Source organism: Anomaloglossus baeobatrachus, chromosome 3, assembly GCF_048569485.1.
Source record: "Anomaloglossus baeobatrachus isolate aAnoBae1 chromosome 3, aAnoBae1.hap1, whole genome shotgun sequence".
NCBI classification, from domain to species: Eukaryota; Metazoa; Chordata; class Amphibia; order Anura; family Aromobatidae; genus Anomaloglossus; species Anomaloglossus baeobatrachus.
In genome coordinates, this window is record NC_134355.1 from 575,634,968 (window position 1) to 575,656,843 (window position 21,876).

At 46.5% G+C, this 21,876-nt stretch overlaps 3 long non-coding RNA genes across 6 annotated transcripts; 1 reads left to right on the forward strand and 2 right to left on the reverse strand.

Annotated features, from left to right (window-relative positions):
* Positions 1-461: 461 nt before the first annotated feature.
* Positions 462-1,935, forward strand: LOC142296878 (uncharacterized). 4 transcript variants are annotated; one of them, XR_012751720.1, is made up of 5 exons: positions 462-533; positions 638-699; positions 781-857; positions 944-1,431; positions 1,574-1,935. It is a non-coding gene; the product is annotated as an uncharacterized LOC142296878 (long non-coding RNA). The 4 variants fall into 4 exon arrangements; XR_012751718.1 differs by having other exon boundaries at positions 944-1,246; positions 1,353-1,935; XR_012751719.1 differs by having other exon boundaries at positions 944-1,053; positions 1,134-1,935.
* Positions 1,936-16,463: 14,528 nt separating this feature from the next.
* On the reverse strand, positions 16,464-17,487 carry LOC142295593 (uncharacterized). Its single transcript, XR_012751497.1, has 4 exons — positions 17,288-17,487; positions 17,122-17,195; positions 16,974-17,032; positions 16,464-16,869 (listed from the first exon to the last, which is right to left on the reverse strand). It is a non-coding gene; the product is annotated as an uncharacterized LOC142295593 (long non-coding RNA).
* A 1,190-nt stretch (positions 17,488-18,677) lies between these two features.
* LOC142295594 (uncharacterized) lies at positions 18,678-19,192 on the reverse strand. Its single transcript, XR_012751498.1, has 3 exons — positions 18,996-19,192; positions 18,826-18,899; positions 18,678-18,736 (listed from the first exon to the last, which is right to left on the reverse strand). It is a non-coding gene; the product is annotated as an uncharacterized LOC142295594 (long non-coding RNA).
* Between the last annotated feature and the right edge of the window lie 2,684 nt (positions 19,193-21,876).

A 21,876-nucleotide genomic window follows, 5' to 3' on the forward strand; every position in this document is an offset into this window, starting at 1 on the left:
TATAATCACTGTATGATATGACATAATATGTATCCTCTAACATTTAATCATAATGCGGTATAATTTCTTCCACAGAGTAATCATGGCTGAAAATATATGTTGCTTTCACTTATGCTTGTAATTTACCCATATGTTGATTTTGTTCCTTCTTTCTTACAGAAACGCTAATGATTTGACCAGTGGGCACTTATTTACATTCACATGGACCCTGTGCACCGTTCCTGTTACTTACTAGGCACCTAGGATGAGCCAGCCCGGCTTCCACCTAATAGCAAGCACGGTTTGTGTGTACGCCCAGCCACATCCCCTCCCTGTCACATGATCCAGCCACTATGACACTTGCCAGTGAAGTCGGGCCGGGAACGTGCACTGCACATGTGCGGTGTGCGTTCCACAGCCCTGACTTCCTGAGTTCCAAATACAGGAAGTTACATTCACAGACCCGCCCCCACTTCCTTTTAAATCGCGTCCACGCTGGACTTAGCTCACTGTGCAGGTGACTTGTTACAGAACACACGTCCAGCTGCGGTTTGGTAAGTAGTGGCAGCCGACCTCTCTCTCTCTCTCACTTTCTCTGTGCGCTTGAGCTTTCCCTGAATGCAATGACTATATGACTCATTACCTCTATCTTTACAAGGTCCGGGCAATTGCACCTCCGGTTCTACCGGCTTCAGTTTTCCCTACTGCCTGAGGACATAGGTATTTGATTATTGTTATTACAGTCTGTATGCGGTATTCCCTTCAGATGTTAGTACTCATTATTGTACATTTCTATCATAGAACGACTACACTGACACAGCACATGCAAGAGTGTGCATCAGCTACTACAAGTTTCCTGCTTCACTGCTTTTTAGCAGGTAACTGGCTTTACCCACGTGGTCATAGTGCATAATAACATGGTTATAGCTTACTACTTATACGCACACTATTGTTGCATTTATAGTTCTCTCCAGGTGGAGATAGGATTCAATTGAGTACCAGCTTATGGTTATTCCCCTGCGTTTTGTGACCAGATACATGCTGCCCCTTCCCTCTTTGGCACCATACATATAGGTAAATTCCTCTATGATACTATATAAGTAAATTTTTCTCCACGAAGGTCCGTAACATGAGATATGATTTTTTCTATTAAGGTCTTATTCTGTAGCACCATTCTAATGCTACACACAGTATAGAATCGATGTACTAGCATTGAATACCCTTGACGTATATACCGTTTCAATTATGGGTATGCGAATTGACACAGGTACCTCATTTTTCTGTACATATGTTCAATATGCAGCGGACGATATTGTTCTTATGTGTAACACATACTTGCATTATGTTTCACTAATACATGTCTTTCATTATAGTGATAAACATATGAGACTCTACTCATTTCCATAACTCCTAGTCCTTTACTGAATAATCGCATACATTTGATTGTGCATGGTGAGTGCTATTACAGAGACTTTCCAGTTTTTGCATGTATTTCTCTCTATCTTGTTCTTTTACTTTCACTTTCCTGCTCTTTATTTCCTCCTTTTCTCTTTTTGTCTAAACTTTTTTTCTACCTTTGGTCGGACTTCCATAGACTTTGATGGGCACACACTTCCATCACTGGCATTAGTATAATCATCCAGGTCCTAGATTATGCACCGCTTATTCACCTGTACCTACCAATTCATGAACATATGGGATCAATATTACTATGTATCACAATATGTTTCTACCCCTATAATATGTCCTTGTCTGTTAGTAGAAATGATGTTGGAAGGCAGATAAAAACTGTTTCATTTTCTTTATGGATGTAATTTTGACTGTAATTTTTGTATATTTATCAGATAATAGTCCATGTTGACGAAGGCCTGTGGCCGAAACGTCCAGTTTGTTGGACCATATTCATTTTTTCTGGAAAAAAAAGCATTCAAGGAACTATTGTGTTAATAAAAATATTGCATACAACTTTTTGCATTTTGCCTTTTTTCTGGGAGTTGTAGTGTGCCGGGGTTACTCTTTTCTCATGTGCTATTTTTTACCCTAGAGCACCTACTTTATCGGTGACGCGGAGCTTCTCTCCTTTATACTGTCCCACCTTAAGTCCCGAAAAGTAGACAACCACCTGCAGAGAAGGGATAGTAGCTACCGCCAGGGCCTATAGATCCCATGGGTCAGCGTCAGACGGGCACGACTCCCAACCAAATAACCGGGAGCGGGAACCTGTGTTACACACCAGCCAGTCCCATTCACTACAAACAGTGCAGAGGAGAAAGACTCAACTACCACACTCGGGTGAGGAAGTAAATGCACCCGTCTGCGGAGGCCAGCCACCACCAATTTGGTTTACCACAGGACTTGTGTACTTCTTCTAATCGTGAGTAACATCCCCGGCCTGGACGGGCACGCCGGCCCCTGCACCATCACTCCTCAGCGCAAAGACACTGGGCCCCGGGGCATCCATCCCTGCCCACGGAGGGGTTAAAACCTTGCTGCCGTAACATCTTCCCCGGGTACCCCATAACCGCAGCGGTGGTGTCCCACTTCACCACACAACGTGGGTGGTGTCACAGACAACCTCCCTTGTACATAAAAAAACCCTTTTTCCCTCGTGGGCGGCGGAGTGCTGCTTGAGCCCGGGTCGAGTCATCACTCGAGCCACGGAGAAGCCCCGGATCCAAGCATCCCCGAGCAGCCCCTCGCGGAGGTCTGGCCCCCGCCCGCGACACTATTGTTTTGTGCTTTCGGGTGTTCACCAAGTGTATCACGTGTATCACTTTATTAGCATGTGGGGGAGCTGCTGCTGTCAGGGAATTGAGTTGGGGTTGTGTACTGCAGGGCTCTGGTCGCTGTCCTGTGTGCTGATTCTCTACTGCAGGCTAGTGCTGCTGAAGCGTGGAGAGGCTGCTTGTTGTCTGCAGGTGAGTCGTCAGCAATGTGTGCCTAGATTCTCCTGCTGGGATCTGTATGCGGAGGTCCTGCCTTGGGCCGCGTGCTATCAGTATCCAACAGGCAGGCGCGATGTCCTGTTGCCCCGGTAATGTGCAGGAGGGGCTAGTTGCTTCGACTGAATTGAGTGGCACTGATGGGGTCTCTATTACACTGGCCATATGTGTAGTGCTCCGGTCAGTAGAGACAGAGCTTATTACTTCAAGAAGATGATGTTCCAGCAGACAACAGCAGCGGCTATTAATGCACTGTAGAGTAGTGGGGGAATTGCTTGCTGCTAGTGAAAACCCGCCGGCTGAGGATTATGCAGCCGTTTAGATTCTCCGGGGCACTGTTTCAGGTGGTGCAATGTGTGCCGCCCCCGCGACAGCCGACGGGCTGCTCGGACACGGATTCACAGTGGCTCAAGGGGTCTCCGGATCCGAGGCGGGGTAGCGCGGCTACCCGGAATAAAGAGGGGGAATGTTTGTGGATAGTGAACGGGATAATGTTCGTGACGCCACCCACGGTGTGTTGTAACGTGAAGGTCCACCGCTGCTGTTTGGGGAGCCCGGTGACGATGGTGTGGCAGCTCGAGATGTTAACCCCTCTGTGGGCAGGGGAATGGTGTCCCGGGACTCGGTAATGGATTGAGCAGGGAGGACCCGTCGGGAGTAGAGGGATATTAGGTACTCACACAGTCCAAAGTCACTGACGCTGACACCAGGTAAACCAAACTCTTTTATGTTCTGCCTCTGTTGGTCGATCACGCTGGGTCCGTGCCCCTTTGGTGTTGCTGGTTGGTCTGAAGCCTTGTCCCTTGGCACAGTGTGTCTTTTGGATGGATCCCTTTTGCTTGGAACTACTTGGGTGAGCAAGGTGAGCTTGCTCTCAGGGTTCACGCTTGGGATTTTCTGGACGGTTGTGGGAAGTCCTATCCCCCTCATTGTGCTAGTACTCCGATTCTTGAGCGGATGGGGAACGTTTCCTAAAGACTCCGTTCTTGTCGGGTGAATTACTGGGCTGCGTGAAGCTTCTTCCCAGCCTAGGGTCCGCGTACCCCATCATGCCCTGGATCCTGTCCGGTTGTAGCACAAGGCAGCCGGCCTGCTCTCTGTAGCAGCACCGTGCCCAGTGTCACTACCCCCTGCGACCGGGGTTCCAGCTCCTTCTGGCCAGGCCAATGTTTGGCACCTGGGACGGGTACAGGAGCCCAGCTCCACAGCGTGACCTGTCCTGTCACCACTGCTCACTGCTCAACTACTACTCCTCAACTGACATCTCTGCCCTCCCTCTTCCATCCCTCCATCTGGGTGGCCCTATTCCCCTCAGGCTGCCCAATGGGCGTCTGGTGGGTGTGGTACAGAGTGTTCCTCAGGATTTTTGTATTCCTGTTGTGAGCAACACCAAATTGACAGGACCCGTAGCCAAGGAGGAGCGGGTACCATGCAGAAGGGCAGATTGCACGGCACCCTTGTGACGACCTGATAGGCCAGGGCGTCACACAATACAGACAGGTATTGTGATTTTCTTTGGCGAGCTAGTAGTATCCAGTCTATGACTGTTCGCTGTTCCTGGCTTAAGCAGTTAGGCTTCCACTTTGCTATTTGCCGGGGACTTATGCACTTGTCCCTTAGGCTGCTTTCACACCTCCGGTTTCTGCAATGCGGCACACTCCGGCACTTTGCAGGAAAATCGCAACCGTTTTTTTTGCTGCCGGTTGCGTTTTTTTCTGCATAGACTTTAATTAGTGCCGCATTGTGCCACATGGCCTTGCGTTCCGTCCGGTTTTTGCCGCATGCGGCAGATTTAGCCGATGCGGCGGCCGGATGGAGAACGTTGCCTGGCACGTTTTTTCGTGCGGCAAAAAAAAACCGCATCGCGCCGCATTCGGCCGATGCGGCGCATTTTTCAATGCATGCCTATGGCGGCCGGATGCGACGCGATGCGGCAATAACCGCATCCGGCCGCCGCATGCGGTTTTTGCCACTGCGCATGCTCAGTAGCATGCCGCAAGCGCCAAAAACCGGACTGGCCGCAAAGGAAAAACTTATGCAAAGGATGCGGTGTGTTCACCGCATCCGTTGCATAGCTTGCACAGCCGGATTGAGCCGCAGAGCTGAAGCCGGATGTGTGAAAGCAGCCTTACTGGGTACAGAGTATTTTTTGTATGCTGTCAGGCTGTCGGTGTAATAGCTTTATTCAGTAGGGAGCTACTTGCTGTAGGTAAATTGAGGGCCTCCTTGTGAGTTGTGAGGCTATGTCAGTGTGGTGAGCTTCAGGCTCTTGCAGGCAGCGCTCCTTAGGACTTAGGCTATGTGCCCACGCTACAGGATTTACCGCGGATTTTGCCGCGGATTTACCGCGGATTTGCCGAAAATCTGCAGCAGCAGCACTTCCAAGCCATTTCAATGGCATTTTGGAAATGCTGTGCCCATGCTGCGGATTTTTCCGCGGCGGATTTGCCGCGGATTTTGATCCGGAAAAATCTGCAGCATGTCAATTGTTTGGTGCAGATTTGGTGCGGATTTTTGGCTTTGAATGGGGAAAAAAAAAAAAAAAAATCTGCATCAAAATCCGCGGCAAATCCGCGGGTGCGGATTTGCCGCGAAAGTCGCGGATTTTCAGGCAAAAAAATCCGCAGGGACATTCTAGCGTGGGCACATAGCCTGACAGTGCTTTCAGCTAGTATATGATAAGCGCTATACTCCTATTGCTGTCAGTGACTGGAGTGTCAGTTAATAGCTGGAGCTCCGGCCAGGATCTTGTATGTCAGGATCCTTCCTCCGGATGCGCTCTGCTATTAGGTAGTGGATGTCTCTGATGTGACAGCAGTGTGCAGTAAGACTGCTTGCTGTCACAGAATTGAGCAGTTATTTACGCTCTGCCAAGGCTTAGCAGGGTTTGTGTGCCGGGCTCCTTCTCTGAGCAGAATATTAGTTATGAGATGTGAAGCTGCAGATGTGGCAGACCCTAAACTGAGAGGGATAACTTGCTGTCAGTGAATCGCACACTTAGCTGCAGGGATCACTAGCGTCACAAGGCAGTTTGTATGCCAGCTTTCCTTGTGTGAGACTGCTACATTAGGGGGATTTAGCAGGGTATCCCAAGGTTATGTGTAGTCTGATGCGGACTATCTCTCCCATTCAGTAGCTCATAAACCAGGCTGTTGCTATGGGGAGTCCCACGATCTGCCCCTGGATTCCACCTGGAGGGGGCTACTCACAGGACTGTACAGTGTAGTGAGGGGCGAGCTGATAATGGAGTTGTAGGCCGGGGATATGTGATATTTATAAGGGGAGATCCCTCTTCTCTGAGGAGAAAAATCAAGTCTTTCTTGTTGTGGAGATACTGCTCCTCCTCTGAGGCCTGCAGCGCAGGAGAAGCCCAGGTCACGCTGGGGCCGTCTCTGACATTACCGGCTCTCTGTAGATGATAAATCCTGAGAAACTGGGTCCAAGGGAGTCTCTGGGTGTTCTAGGGTATTTCTAGTGCTTATGTGGAGATTTTGGTACCTGAAGGGTCCAAATCTCTGTCACTTCTGAGGTGGATTACAGGCGCTCAGAAGAAAAGCTGCTCACATCTCCTGAGCCTAGGCCATGCCCCAATATGTGAATTTCTGAACACAAATTTGTCTGAAATAGATTGCGGGCACCATGTTGCATTTGCAGGGCCCCTAAGATACCTAAACAGCAGAATCCTCCCAGTGCCCCATTTTGGAAACTAGACCCCTGAAGGATTTTATGCAGGGGTATAGTGAGCATTTTGAACTCAGAGGTAATTCACAGAATTTTATAATCTTAAGTCGTCATATTGAAAATTTTCATTTTTTTCACAATAATGTTGCTTTAGCACCAAATTTCTCACTTTTTCAAGAGGCAACATCAGAAAGTGGACCCTACAGTTTGTTATCCAATTTCTTATGAGCGCAGGGATACCCTACATGTGGCCAAAAACCTCTATTAGGACAAATGGGAGGGCTTGGAATGGAAAAAGCACCATTTGAATTTTGGAAAAGTTCAAATAATTTGCGGGCACCATTTCGCATCTGCAGGGCCCATAGGGTACCTATACATCAGAAACCCCCCACAAGTGACCCCATTTTGGAAACTAGACCCCATCAAGGATTTTATTTAGAGGTATAGTGAGCATTTTGAATCCACAGGTACTTTGCAAAAATATCGAGGTAGCACCAAATTTCTCACTTTAATTAGACTATGTGCCTATGATCCGGCGACACCCTGCCTAGTACACAGCGTCAGCCCTCCTGCAGAGATGTGAGTGTTGTCCACAGGAGAACGCAGCTGCCCGTGCCCACGATTAGCATTCTAGTTGCTGCGGACTTTAGCTCTACTCTCCCTGCGGAGAAAACTTTAGTCTTAGCAGTATAAACTGACATGCTGAGGCTCAAGAAGCCACACCGCAGATCAGTTTATGCTGCAGAGAAAAGAAGCACAGTGGGCAGGAGATTTCTAAAAATCCTTCCACTGTGCTTGTACTGCACAATGCAGCATTTTCAAAGCAGCAAAAACACTGCGTCCTAAATGCTACAAACCCTAATCATGGGCACATAGCCTAAAACGCTAGGATGGATGGATAGACACAGTTAAAACACATATATAATGTCCTACTCCATGCATATTCTAAGCTGCAACATTTTAGTGACTTTCACTAAAGGGTGTTTAGCCTTGTATTTAGCAAAAAAAAAAAATATAAAAAAAACTGATGTGGGGTTTCCCCCATTTTTGATAGCCAGCTAGGGTTAAGCAGATGGCTGTTGCCTGCAGACCACAGCTTATAGCTTCACCTTGGCTGGTGATCCAGTTTGGAGGTCACCCCAGGCTGTTTTTTTTATTATTTATAAATAAATTATTAAAAAAAATTGTGAGTTCCCCCCAAATTGGATTACCAGCCAAAGTAAAGTGGACAGCTGGAGTCTGGTATTCTCAGGGTGGGAAGAGCCATGGTTATTTGAACCTTCCCAGCCTAAAAATAGCAGGCCGCAGCCACCCCAGAACTGGCACATAAATTAGATGCGCCAATTCTGGCGCTTTGCCTCGGCTCATCCCGTTGCCCTGGTGGGGTGGCAAACAGGGTAATATATGGGGTACACACAAGCTGTGTAATGTCACCTGGCATCAAGCCCAGAGGTTAGTGTTGTCACGGCGTCTATCAGATACCTGTCAGTAATAAAAAAAATAAAAGACGACAAAAAAATTTATTTAAAAAAACACTCACCAACACATTCCTCCTTTCACCAATTTCTTGAAAAGAAAAAAGAAAATCCGGTCTGACGCAATCCGTTTTGGAGGTGCCTGGACCTTCCAGAATATGGGGTCATGCTCAGGGAACATATCCACCATTTTCTGGGAGTGCAAGAACTCCATGTGAGGAGTGTGGCTGCAGTGACCTGAGAATACTGCACTTCCACTCCCACACTCTCCGGGTCCACTGCACGTCAGTGTGATGCAGTAAGCTCCGTGTCACTGAGTGCAGAGACGGCTGAGACCCGCTGTCTGCAGATGCAGCCAACATTTCATCCGACGACAAGGAGAATGAGCCATAAATCGGAGGAGTATGCGCGCAGCGGAAACGCTAGACGTGCGGCGGCCATTTTAGGCAATCGTGAAGGAGAGGGGGAGGTGGACCTTTCATCCAAATTACTTTTTTGGGGGATTTAGGTAGAAACCCAGTGTAGAGCACAAGAATGTGATCCCAGCCTTATACTGAAAGCAATAAAAAATATTATGCACCCCAAAATGCTCCCAATAAAAACTTCTCATCCCGCAAAAAACAAGTTCCCACTCAGGTCTGTCATCTGTCACTGGAAATATAGGGGGTTTCCATGTTATTGGTAGGACAAATCTCTGGAAAAGCGACACCACTCATCCACTCAAAGTCCAATGAAATCTCTATGCTCAAATCTACATGACACTGACTCGCCCACCCCAGGGCTCTGGGACACCCGGTGCCGGGCCGGACTAGTCTGGGGGTAGTCAGCGGTGGCAGGGCCCGGCTCCATGACCCTGGCGGGGTCAACTAATATGTCGGCTGTGGGGATGATGATTATAATTGAGTTTATGGAAGTTTCGTGATGCCACCTGTGGATTGCGGCTATGGAGCCGCCGCTGCTGGACAGGGCCTGATGTAATGGCAGCTGGGATGGTTCTGCTCCCCACAGGTGGAGCGGTACTCTGGGGCAACCGTTGATGTTTATGAAAGTCTATGCAATGGTGGTGCGGTGTAGAACAAAAGGGAAGCGACACCAGGAGTTGCAGTTTCAAGGTCTTTACTCACTGTTGACAGGGCTGCAGCAGACTGGTTGCCGTTGGAGTGCTGGAATTCACTGTCAGGGACCTCCGCCGATCCCAGGTAATTCTTAGGGTTAATACCGGTGCACCACTTTTATGTCTCCTTCCTCGACTGACTTCACAGCCTTGACTTTTATAGATGAACTTGTCTTGGCCTCTACCATAGAATCTGGTCAAGGGGGCCTGCCTGACTGGAATCTTGCCTTCTTCCCAGGGGATCTACGGCAGGATGTGACCCTGGGCGCTTGCAGCCACCCTGGGCCTCGGTGTCACTGTAGACTGGCCAGGGGTCTACTAACCTCAGGGTGACCTCCTCATAAAAATATATGAAGCTGTGATGCTCTGATCGGGTTATCCGTGGCCAGTCTGTGCATTCTGGTCTGGACACAAACCGTGTTGCACGGACGTCTGAAAGAGCCCTAAACCAAAGTAAGTTACCACATATGTAGCATTGCTGTAGGGGGGAGAGCCCACTTAACAATTATGGGGTGTGTATCTCCAGAATCGCAAGCGGGACATAATGTATAGGCAGTAAGCTGGCATATTTACAATTCTCGAGAAAAATAGCATGGAGTGGATGTTGCAGAGTCAAAACACCTGTGGGGCCAAAATTGCATTGAAGCTATAAACACATCATTGGAGAGGTGTATTTCTAATTTGGTCTCACTTTCAGGGTCTGTATACACATGTGGGATATCACCAGGTTGGCGAGAAAATGCACAATAAATTGTGGGGTCCGTTGTCACCTATTAACCGTTATGTAAATTAAAATTGGCATATAATAAAAAAGTCATATTTTTACCACTGACCTATTATGTTTCTAAGTCCCAATGTTATAAAATTGTGTGAGACACCTGTGGGTTAAAAATACTCACTACAGTCCCTAAATGACTTCTTCAATCTATTCAAATAATCTGTATTTTAAAACCCAAGTAGTGCTTTTCCCATACAATCCTCGCTGTGTGCACATACTGCCTCTTTGGAACAAGTTGTCCTGTCCATTTTCCTATTCCCCCTCGTGTGAATTTAAACTTGGAGGGTGAATAAAAATTTTCGTTAACCTTTAAATTTTCGTTTTCAAGGCCCAATCTTATAAAATTCTGTGATGTACTTTGTGGATTAAAAATGCCCACCACATCTCTAGATGAATGCCTTATCAGGATTAGTTTGCCAAATTGGGATTACTTGGGGTTTTTTTGTTTTTGTTTTTTTTTGACACCTCAGTGGCTCTGAAAATGCAGCATGGTGTCTAAATTTACATTGTGAAAATTAGATAGCACTCTTTTCCATGTGCCCAAATATTAGTTTTCGTCCACATATGGGGTTTCACCACATTTAGGAGAAATTGCATAACAAATAATGTGGTCCATTTCCTCCAATGACCATGGTGAAAATGATAAATTTGTTGCTAATGTGCCGCCCCTGTGCCAGCAGCCGGCGCTGCTCTGGTCCGGACCTTCAGGGGTGGTGGCTTGAGGGTCTCCGGACCCGGGGGTCTCGCGGACACGCCGAATAAAAGGGGGGGCCATATATGTATGGTCTGGGCCGTACCGGGTGTATTGAGTTTGTGACGCCACCCATGGTGCGTGGTGAGTTGGGACACTACCACTGCGGTTACGGGGCCCCCGGGGGAGATGTTTTGCAGCAAGTTGTTAACCCATCCGTGGGCAAGGATGGTGGCCCCGGGACCCGGTGAGTTGGTGCAGGGAATGACGACCGCCGGGGGTGCTGGTGTACTCATAGTTAATGAAACTCACAAGTCTCTGGTAAACCAAGGTGGTGGTGGCCGGTGCAATGGCTGGCTGTGTTCAGGGTCCCCCACCCGGCTGGTGGTCTCTATCTCTGTGCTCTGTACTGTTTTAAAGTAGAATTGACTTCCCAGTCTGAAACGTAGGAGTCCACTCCTGGCTGGATGTGGCCTAAGGAGCCTTGCCCGCAGACGCTGGCCCGTGGGATCTATGGGCCCTGGTGGTGACCTCTTATCCCGAATCGGTGGTCGGTTGTCTTCTATGAGGGACTTTGGGTGGGACAGGACCTCTAGTCCTGGCCTGAATCGGTTAATTATCCAGTCCAGTCATTTCTGGTTTCTGACATCAGGGTACGAGTACCCCCCTTGTGCTACGGTTTCCGGGTTGGTTCCCCTGGTCGGTACTGGCGGGCCACTACCCTGTCTCGGTCCACCTCGGTTCCACCGAGCAGTCTTCCCGTCTCCTGCCGATGGAGACCACCGTCTGCCACCTAGCCAGAGGTACCAGGGCTCCTACCCTGGTACAGTTCAACCTGACCTCCTGTGCTGGAGCTGCAGACAGCCCCAGCACACCTCCTCTCAACTTGAACTCCAACAGAAATCTTTCTGTTTTCCTGCCCTGGGCTGTCTAGACTCCTGGGTAGGCGTGCACCAACCGGTCAAATGGAGAGTGGAGGTGCAACCGACAGGTGCCAGTGTCGGAGCCCTGACACCTTGGCTAGGTGGCAAACGGTAGCCAGAGTCTGCAGGAGGCGGGAAGACGGCCAGGGGATTCAGAGTGGACCGGGACAGGGTTTGAGCCCGCCGACACAGCCACCGGAAACCGTACGCACAGAGGGGGTACTGAAGCCAGGACCGGCACCTACGACCTAGCTAATTAACCAATTGAGGGCAGGATTATAGGTCCTGTCCCAACATAAGTCCCGAAAAGTAGACAACCACCCACAGAGAGGGATAGGGCAACCGCCAGGGCCCATAGATCCCACGGGTCAGCGTCAGACGGGCACGGCTCCCAACAAAAGGATCGGGAGCGGACTCCTGCGTTACACACCAGGCAGTCTCATCACACAAAGCAGTGTAGAGGAGAAAGACTTTGACTACCATACCCGGGTGTGGGACCAGATACACCTGTCTGCGGCAGCCGGCCACCATCTCCTTGGTTTACCACAGGACTTGTGTGCTTTCCTCCACTGTGAGTAACATCCCCGGCCTGGCCTGGTGTGCCAGCCCCTGCATTCCTAATCCTCAGCACAAAGACACTGGGGCCCTGGGGTATCCATCCCTACCCACGGAGGGGTTAACATCCAGCTGCCATCACATCTCCCCGGGTCTCCCATAACCGCAGCGGTGGTGCCATACTTCACCACACACCGTGGGTGGCATCACAGACAACCTACAACCAACCTGGTACAAAATGTCCCCATTTTATTCGGAGTGACCACGTGACTCCCGGGTCCGGAGAAGCCCTCGAGCCGTACCGTGAGACCCGGATCCGAGCAGCAGCGTCTGCTGGTGTGGGGCGGCACAATAGAAATGTTTCCTCTTCGAGCCCTGCCATGTGCAGTTTCTGAGCATATATGGGGCATCATAAATTGCTGTAAAAAATTATGACGTACATTTTCTCCTATTAACCCTTTATGAAAATACCATACTTCGAGCTAAAACCACATTTCAATGGTAAAATACGTAAATTTTCATTATCACACCCAAATGTTATAAAGTTCTGTGGAACACATGTGGCTTCAAAGAGCTCAATGCACCCCTACATGAATTCCTTCAGGGATCTAGTTTATAAATTGGGGCTATTTGTCATGATTTCTGTGACTTTTGACATTTCCTAGATTGTAGGCTTGCAAGCAGGGCCCTCACTCCTTTTGATATCTGTTGAATTGTGTTAAGCCTCCTTTACACGTCCAAGCAAAACACAAACATTTTGCAAGGTGCATATGTGTGTGCATGTGTCCGTGTGTGTGTTCTATGTGTGTTTATACTTACCTGTCACAGGCGCTGCTATCTCCCGCACTGCTGTTACTTCCAGTTTCATGCTGGGTGCAGTGAATATGCAGTGAGCAGGCCCAGAAGCAATAGCAGCACCGGAGACAATCAAGTATAAAAATTCTTTATTTTATGTGACCTACAATAACAACCTAACAGACCTCTACTGTCCGGACCATACAGCTACTGCACTGTGTCTAATGAGCCCTAAGGTAAACCCAATTGAGTGTGCACACCGGTAAAAGATTCATGGTTCCACTGGGTAGAGCAAGGCCCACTCTCGTGAACCCGATACTATGTTACTTGGGTGCCTCATCGGTGCGTACTCTCCTTGCAGGGCAAGGGAAACTCTCCTCTTCCATGGGCCTGGGGTTACTCAACTCCTCCGGATGGCACCGCTCCTCATTTTCAGGATTGCTGACTCTTTTTTGGGCAGGGCTACCTGAACAGTTCAGAGGGGAGAGCCACTGAAGCGTTTTTTCCACCATTTTTGCATAATCACTTTTTGTTGTATTTAGTATTCCACTTCTATGTACTGCTCATTATTAGTCTTTCTGGACATTGAATAATTTCTGCCTATGGCAGTTGCTATTAAGCCATTTTTCTGACAACCTCTTTTGGATGCTAATCCTCCTTGGTGTTTTGCACAAGAGTTCCCTGATGTAGTGGGTGGAGGATCGTGTGGTCCTAAGGGAATTTTCATCATCAGGAGTTGGCATATATTAGGATTTTTGCTGGCAGCACCCAGTGAGCTATCCTATCCTTTTATGTCTTAGTTAGCAGGGCCTCTCTTTGCTCGTCTATTCCTAACCAACTGTGTATTGTTTACTTCTTATATCACCGTCAATATACTGTATGTTGGGGGCTTTAACTATCTTTTTGAGGCTGCTCTGAGGCAAGTTAGGATTCCTTTCTTCATCTTTTAGGCTAGCTAATTATTTAGGCGGTGACGAGGAATCTAGGTAGAGTAGGCACTCTCCACCACTATTTCGACTTGTGTATATGTAGTCAGGGAGTTGCTGCCAGTTAGTATCCATCCACTCTTGTGCTCTATTTTTGGGGTTTACCTGTTTTTTTTTCCTCTGTCCCTGGATTTGGTTAGGTGTTTACCCTTGAATGGGATATTTACGGGAATATCAGCGGTCTCCTGACCATAACACAAAACACAGAGCATAGGGGAGCACTGTCTCTTAAAGTCATAGCAATCTTCGTAGTGGCGGCAACCCTTCAGACACATATGTAATAATCTAGTAAGAATCAGGTGCCAAATAAGTAGGACTTTATATCCAGCATCTACCAAAAACATACTGAAATTAATTTTTTAAGTAGTTAGGGCCTATCATGCACAGTCAGAAGTGTCCAGGTCAATATCCATGTCTGCCTCTCATTTCAACATAGGGAGTAAGTTATTAAGGGGTTGGGGTGAAGTCATTATAAAGAATTTCTTTACTATTTCTAGATGGCATTCAATCAATTTGAGTTCTCATGATATTATTGTCATCAGTTTTTCAGCTGTTAATAAAATAATTAAAGGAGTATTCCCATCTACAAGTCCCTATCCCAGTTTGTGGTAAGTGTAATAATAATAATTTTAGCAAATACCTCCAATCTAATATATAAAGCTGAATGTGTGTATGTATGTATGTATGTATGTATGTATGTGTGTGTGTGTGTGTGTGTGTGTGTGTGTGTGTTTATCTCTGGGATTGGCATCTGCACCGTCGCAGCTACAGCCACGAAATTTTGCGCACACACACTTCTGGACCCCGAGAGCGTCATAGGCTATGCTTTGAGGGGAAATTTTAACCCCGCGCTGTACAGTTATTCACCAAAAACCTGCCTCCATTAAAGCGAATGGAGCTGGGAACCACAGTGCAGCCATAACTTAAGAATGCGCAGCCACGCCCTTATATGGAATGTTGGTGTGTCACAATGCAGCCAGGGAAAGAGACAGACACAGACAGGGTAAGAGTCAGACACAAAGAGACAGACACAGGGAAAGAGAAAGACTGACAGGGAAAGAGACAGACAGGGAAAGAGAGAGACAGGTTAAGAGACAGTCAAAGGGACAGAGAGACACAGGGAAAGAGAGAGACAGGGAAAGAGACAGACAAAGACAGGTAAAGAGACAGACAAAGAGACAGACACAGGGAAAGAGACAGACAAGAAAGAGACAGACAAGAAAGAGACAGACAGGGAAAGAGACAGACAGGGAAAGTGACAGACAGGGAAAGTGACAGACAGGGAAAGTGACGGAGATAGATAGACAGACAGGGAAAGAGATTGAGACAGACGGAGAAAGAGACAGAGACAGTCAGAGACAGACAGGGAAAGAGACAGACAAAGAGATAGAGAGAGAGACAGATAGATATATACAGAGGGGGAGACAGACAGAGAATGGGAGAGAAACAGAGAGACAGTTACTATCCCGGGCGTTAATACATTCTATTTATACATTCTATCCCGGGAATGTTAATACATTCTATTTTGTTAACAACAGTTATTAACCCGGGCAAAGCCGGGTAGTACAGCTAGTTAAAAATAAAAAAGCTTATACTCACCTCTAGTACTGACGTGGTTCAGTGTCAGGGTTTGCGTTCCTCGGGTTCACGTGAGGTTGTGACCCAATCTGAATTGCAGAATCAACAGGAAATGAGAGCTGTGAATGCCGCTAACGTTCTGCATCCGAAGGTGGGGAGAGACGCCGGCGGTGATTAGGCAATTCTGATTGGGTCACAACATCACACGAGCCCCGGTAATGGGAACCCCGACAACAACCCCTGAACCATGTCACTACCAGAGGTGAATATAAGCTTTTTTTAATTTATTTGGGGAAACATGTGCAATGAGAAGGCGTTGCCATAGTAATGAACAACCCCTTTAAAGATTAGCCATAAAAAAATTGTATTATAATGATCAGTTTCTAGAAAGATATTTATTTCTAATTTCCTCCATTACTGCTGTTAGAGGTAGATGCTGTAATGCAACCGGCTTTTCCAAACTATGATGCTGGCTCAGCTCTTGTGGCCTCCTAGTACACAGGATGGCGACATTGAATGTACAGATTCGGACAATGTCTGTAAGGGGTTAATATTGATACAATGTCCAATATGGGCTTCCAAATGCTCTATAGTAAGCACAAATATGATGGGCGATAACGGGCATTCCTGTCTGGTGAAATATTATTTCACCCTGTGAGGATGGTCCACTGCCGGTCCTCCAGGTATGCGTCCCGTATCCTCCTTTCAGAAGTGTAACTTAAAGCTCCTGTGCCTCAATGCAATATCTACAGCAGGACCCCCACATAACATTACCATTTATATAACTGGAGCTTTGTGTCTGGGGATAATCTCTGTCACTATACCCCTCACTGCTACTACTGCCCCCCATCACTTATCATTATGTCCTCCTAATGTTACATCACACAATTCTATGCAATAAAGTCACAGCCAGACATAGACATGATAAGTATTATTTATTTTTAGGAATATTTAGCAATTAATGGAATATTAGACAACATCATAGTCTGGAGCTGCAGCTGATGTCAGGATCTCTGCAGATGATGATGATAATAATATATATATAGCGCTGTCAATTCCACAGCACTTTACATACAATGGCAACACTGTCACCATTGAGGCTCACAATCTAGGTTCCCTAGGAGTATGTATTTGGAGTGTGGGAGGAAACCGGAGTACCCGGAGGAAACCCATGCAAACACGGGGAGAACATACAAACTCCTTGCAGATGTCCTTGGTGGGATTTGAACCGAGGACCCCAGCTCTGCAAGACTGCAGTGCTAACCACTGAGCCACCGTGCCGCCCAGACACACTAATGGAGTCAGTGTCTCTATGAAGCTGATGAAGAATATGAGGATCACAATGGAAATGATCTGTAACTTCTGCTGATTTCTGTAAAGAGAGGATAACAAGATATTACATCAATAGATTCCTAATAGAAAGTAAATATAAATGAGCTGGAGAGTAAAAGAAAGCAAATTCTAATATCTACTTACACAAAGTACAAGTTGTTCTGATCCAATTCCTCCATGTTCTCCAGACTTGGATCTTCCTTCTACGAAATGGAGAAAACAACAATTATTTCTATGTTACATGTAATAAATATATAATGGGAGAGAGAGGAGGGAATGAGAGATGACTTACCGTCTGGTGTTATTGGTAGGTCGCCATTCATAGACCTTCCTGTTTGGTGAGATGTGACCAAAGCTCATGGTAAACTGAAAAGAAACCAGAACAGCAGGAGGATAAAGGGGATATCTTTTACAACCTTCAAATGAATGTAATTATAATGTACGTACAGTAACCTTACCTGAGCTGGAATTCAAGATGGTCTCTTTTTTCAGATGTCATTTTGGTGCTTCATTCGAAGCAGTGCCCACATCACACGGGGCACCGATGGTTGGAGCGGAGCCAGGTAGACATGCAACCATGATGGAAGCTGTGGTTGCACGGGAGGGATGTGACCTGCGCTCCACTCTCACATTCAGCCAAGCAGATGGCACATAATTGGTCCTCTTCCTGTGGGGTTATAATTCTGGTTGGGAAGCTTGCAATTAGCAGCTCTCTCCCGCTAACCCAAGGACGCTGTGTTTCCTGCACAGGTAAATTTTGTGCAGGTGGCTCCCCCTGTGGCTGTGGTGGGGTAATCCTAAATATTCCCTGCAGCCCAATTATCATATCGAATAGACGTTCTGCATGGGTACGAGCTGCAGTATATCTTCTTATACCTGAAATCATCCTGGCTCTGCGGTCGGGTGGGATAGGAGCTGGCCTTCGGAATTCAAATTCAGCTGCAGATCCACTTGCTTGTTGGCTGCCATCCCCGCTGCTCTCTCCTGTTGATACGGAGGGCTCTGCAGGGGCTGGTCTTAGAGGAGAGCGGCTTCTTTCCCTGCTCGCTTCCTGCCCTCTACGCCACACAGGATCTCTGGCCCGCCTCCCTCGCCTCTCAGTGACAGCATTGCCGTCTCTCTGATGTCCATCACTGGTAGAAGGTCTTCCCTCATCTGTTTGATGAGACCTCAACCTATGGACCTTCCTTCTACAAAACAGAGAAAACAACAATTATTTCTATGTTACATGTAATAAATATATCATTGGAGAGAGGAGGAAATGAGGGATGACTTACCATCTGGTGTTTTTGGTAGGTCGCTGTTCATAGCCCTTTATGCTTGGTGAGATGTGACCAAAGCGGATGATAAACTAAAAAGAGACCAGAACAGGAGGAGGATAAAGGGGATTTTTTTGACAACATTCAAATTAACATAATTTTATTGTATGTACGGCTGCCTTACCTGGGCTGGAATTCAAGATGGTCTCTGACACTGTCCGCACCATGAACATCACATCCTTCTTGAATTTATAAGATGTCATTTTGGTGCTTCATTCAAAGCAGCGTCCACGGCACACGGGCTCCGGTGGTTGTAGCGGAGCCATTTATTTTTAGAAATATTTTGCAATTAATGGAATATATGACAACATCATAGTCTGGAGCTGCAGCTGATGTCAGGATCTGTGCAGATGATGGAGTCAGCGTCTCTATGAAGTAGATGAGACTCACGATGGAAATGATCTGTAACTTCTGCTGATTTCTGTAAAGAGAGGATGACAAGATATTACATCAATCAATAGATTCCTAATAGAAAGTAAATATAAATGAGCTGGAGAGTGAAAGAAAGCAAATTCTAATATCTACTTACACAAAGTGAAAGTTGTTCTGATCCAATTCCTCCATGTTCTCCAGACTTGGATCTTTCTTCTACAAAATGGAGAAAACAACAATTATTTCTGTGTCACAAGTAATAAATATATCATGGGAGAGAGAGGAGGGAATGAGAGATGACTTACCATCTGGTGTTATTGGTAGGTCGCTGTTCACAGCCCTTCATGCTTGGTGAGATGTGACCACAGCTGATGATAAACTAAGGAGAGACCAGAACAGCAGGAGGATAAAGGGGATTTTTTTTTTATACAGCCTTAAAATTAATGTAATTTTAATGTATGTACAGTAACCTTACCTGGGCTGGAATTCAAGATGGTCTCCTCTTTAAGATGTAATTTTGGTGCTTCATTCGAAGCAGTGCCCACGACACACGGGGCACCGATGGTTGGAGCGGAGCCAGGTAGAAATGCAACCATGATGGAAGCTGTGGTTGCACGGGAGGGATGTGACCTGCGCTCCACTCTCACATTCAGCCAAGCAGATGGCACATAACTGGCCCTCTTCCTGTGGGGTTATAACTCTTGTTGGGAAGCTTGCAATTAGTAGCTCTCTCCCGCTAACCCAAGGACGCTGTGTCTCCTGCACAGGTAAATTTTGTGCAGGTGGCTCCTGCTGTGGCTGTGGTGGGGTATTCCTAAACATTCCCTGCGGCCCAATTATCATATCGAATAAACGTTCTGCATGGGTACGAGCTGCAGGATATCTTCTTATACCTGGAATCATCCTGGTTCTGCGGTCGGGTGGGATAGGTGCTGGCCTTCGGAATTCAAATTCATCTGCAGATCCCCTTGCTTGTTGGCTGCCATCCCCGCTGCTCTCTCCTGTTGATACGGAGGGCTCTGCAGGGGCTGGTCTTAGAGGAGAGCGGCTTCTTTCCCTGCTCGCTTCCTGCCCTCTACGCCGCACAGGATCTCTGGCCCGCCTCCCTCGCCTCTCAGTGACAGCATTGCCGTCTCTCTGATGTCCATCACTGGTAGAAGGTCTTCCCTCATCTGTTTGATGAGACCTCAACCTATGGACAATTATGGCCTGACCTATAAATAAATGATCATTTATAATAATTATTCACATTTTTATTAAATCCATTGCAAATGTAGGAATAGGATGGTCCCTGCGACTGTGGTGGCTTTTAGGAAAAGGTGAACTCTGCCTAGCAAAGACTGAATTAACTATAGGCTGATTAAACCTCTATTCTGAAATGTGGCCCATTGTTCCCCAGGAATATCTCCTGACAGAAAAACCCTTTAGGATGGGAATATTGTCTATCTCCACCAACATCACGGTGGCTCCGTGGTTAGCACTGCAGTCTTGCAGTGCTTGGGTCCTGGGTTCAAATCCCACCAAGGACACCATCTTCAAGGAGTTTGTATGTTTTCCCTGTGTTTGCATGGGTTTCCTTCAGGTTCTCTGGTTTCCTCACACACTCCAAAGACATACAGATAGGGCATTTAGATTATGAGCCCCAATGGGGACAGTGATGATAATGTATGTAAAGTTCTGTGGAATATGTTATTGCTATATGAAGATTATTAATATTTCACTTACCTTGATTTTCTAGTCGGCGTAGCCATGTCTCATTGTCAGCGATCAGCTGACGCAGCTCTCGGCCACTCATGGCTTAGTTACCTGAAGCTGACTGATGGAATATTGGAGAACTGAGCTCTCCGGAGGCACAAGTGTTATTGCGCCTTGATCAAAGATCAAAAATAAGCAATGGAAGTAAACACTAGATGCATAACACAAACTAGTTCGCTCTTCCAGAACCAAAGTCAAGTCTCAGCAAAAGCATCAACTCAAGAAATGGCAGTGAAATCACCGTGCTCAGAGATGATATACCCTCAGAACATTCCATGATTCCATTATGACATCATAACTGCAAGTGACCTCTAGACTTGAGCATAGCTTTACATGTGCATATATTAATTTCTATACAGTATGATGGGTAAAACTAGTGAGCGGTGTCAAGACTTGCAACTTTATTATTGGAAAATATACTGATAGCATTGGTTACACAGAATTTCTAAACTACTGAGGGTTGGAAAATGGGAAAAAAATCCAAGTGCTGTGAAATTGCCAAAAAAATGTTTTTCCATTTTTTATTATGATGATTGACTGGTCAATAGGATTCCCCAGGTCATTACGAGTTTGTAGATACCAAACATGTATAGTTTTATCTAATTGGTTAAAAAAAAATCAGAAATCTGTCAAAAAGGAAAAAATTGCGCTTTTCTTGCCATTTCACGAGACCCGTAACGTTCTCATTTTCAGGATCTGGGGCTCAGTGACGGCTTATTTTTTGCATGTTGAGCTGACATTTTTAATTATAGCATTTGGGGAAGAGGCAATGTTTTAATCCACTGTTATTTAATTTCAATGCAATATTGCAGTAAACAAAAAAAACGTAATTCTGGAGTTTTGATTTTTCTTTTCCTTACACCCTTTACCACGGACATTAATTTATTTTATATTTTGATAGATCGAGCATTTCTGAAAGTGGCAATACCAAATATGGGAAATGTTTTATTTTCAATGGGGCGAAAAGGGGGGGGGCGATTTGAACTTATTTTTTAAAACTTTTTTTTTTACAGTTTTTTTTCATTGATTTTTTACTAGTCCTTTTAGGGAATTTGATGCTGACACTGTCCAATCGCTTCTTCTGCTCAGAGCGATTCTTCAGCCACGCTAGCACGCATTAAAAGGACAGGCATAGTCTGTGACGTAGAGATACGTCCAAGGTCATGAATGGGTTAATATCTATTTATAATGTTGTATAGTATTGGCTACAAGGTGTGTTATACCACACACCTCAGCTCCCTATCCGCCCGTGATCATAAATGCCCTCATCATTCTTAAGAAGAAAGTTGTAGCTGAAGTGTTTATTGTTGTTTTTGGTAGTAGCTGAGGTTTGGGTTAGGAGATTCTGCAGCAGCTGAGGTTTGGGTTAGGAGATTCTGCAGCAGCTAAGGTTTGGGTTAGGAGATTCTGCAGTAGCTGAGGTTCGGGTTAGGAGATTCTGCAGCAGCTGAGGATTGGGTTAGGAGATTTGTGTCACAGTTCTGATCTTCAACATCACCCTAATAATTCAGACCTAAAGTTGTCACGCTCGCTTGTAGAGGCACTGAGACAGATTGGAGAGTGAGCTCCCAAGTACAGTTAGAAAATAACCCACAAGAGGG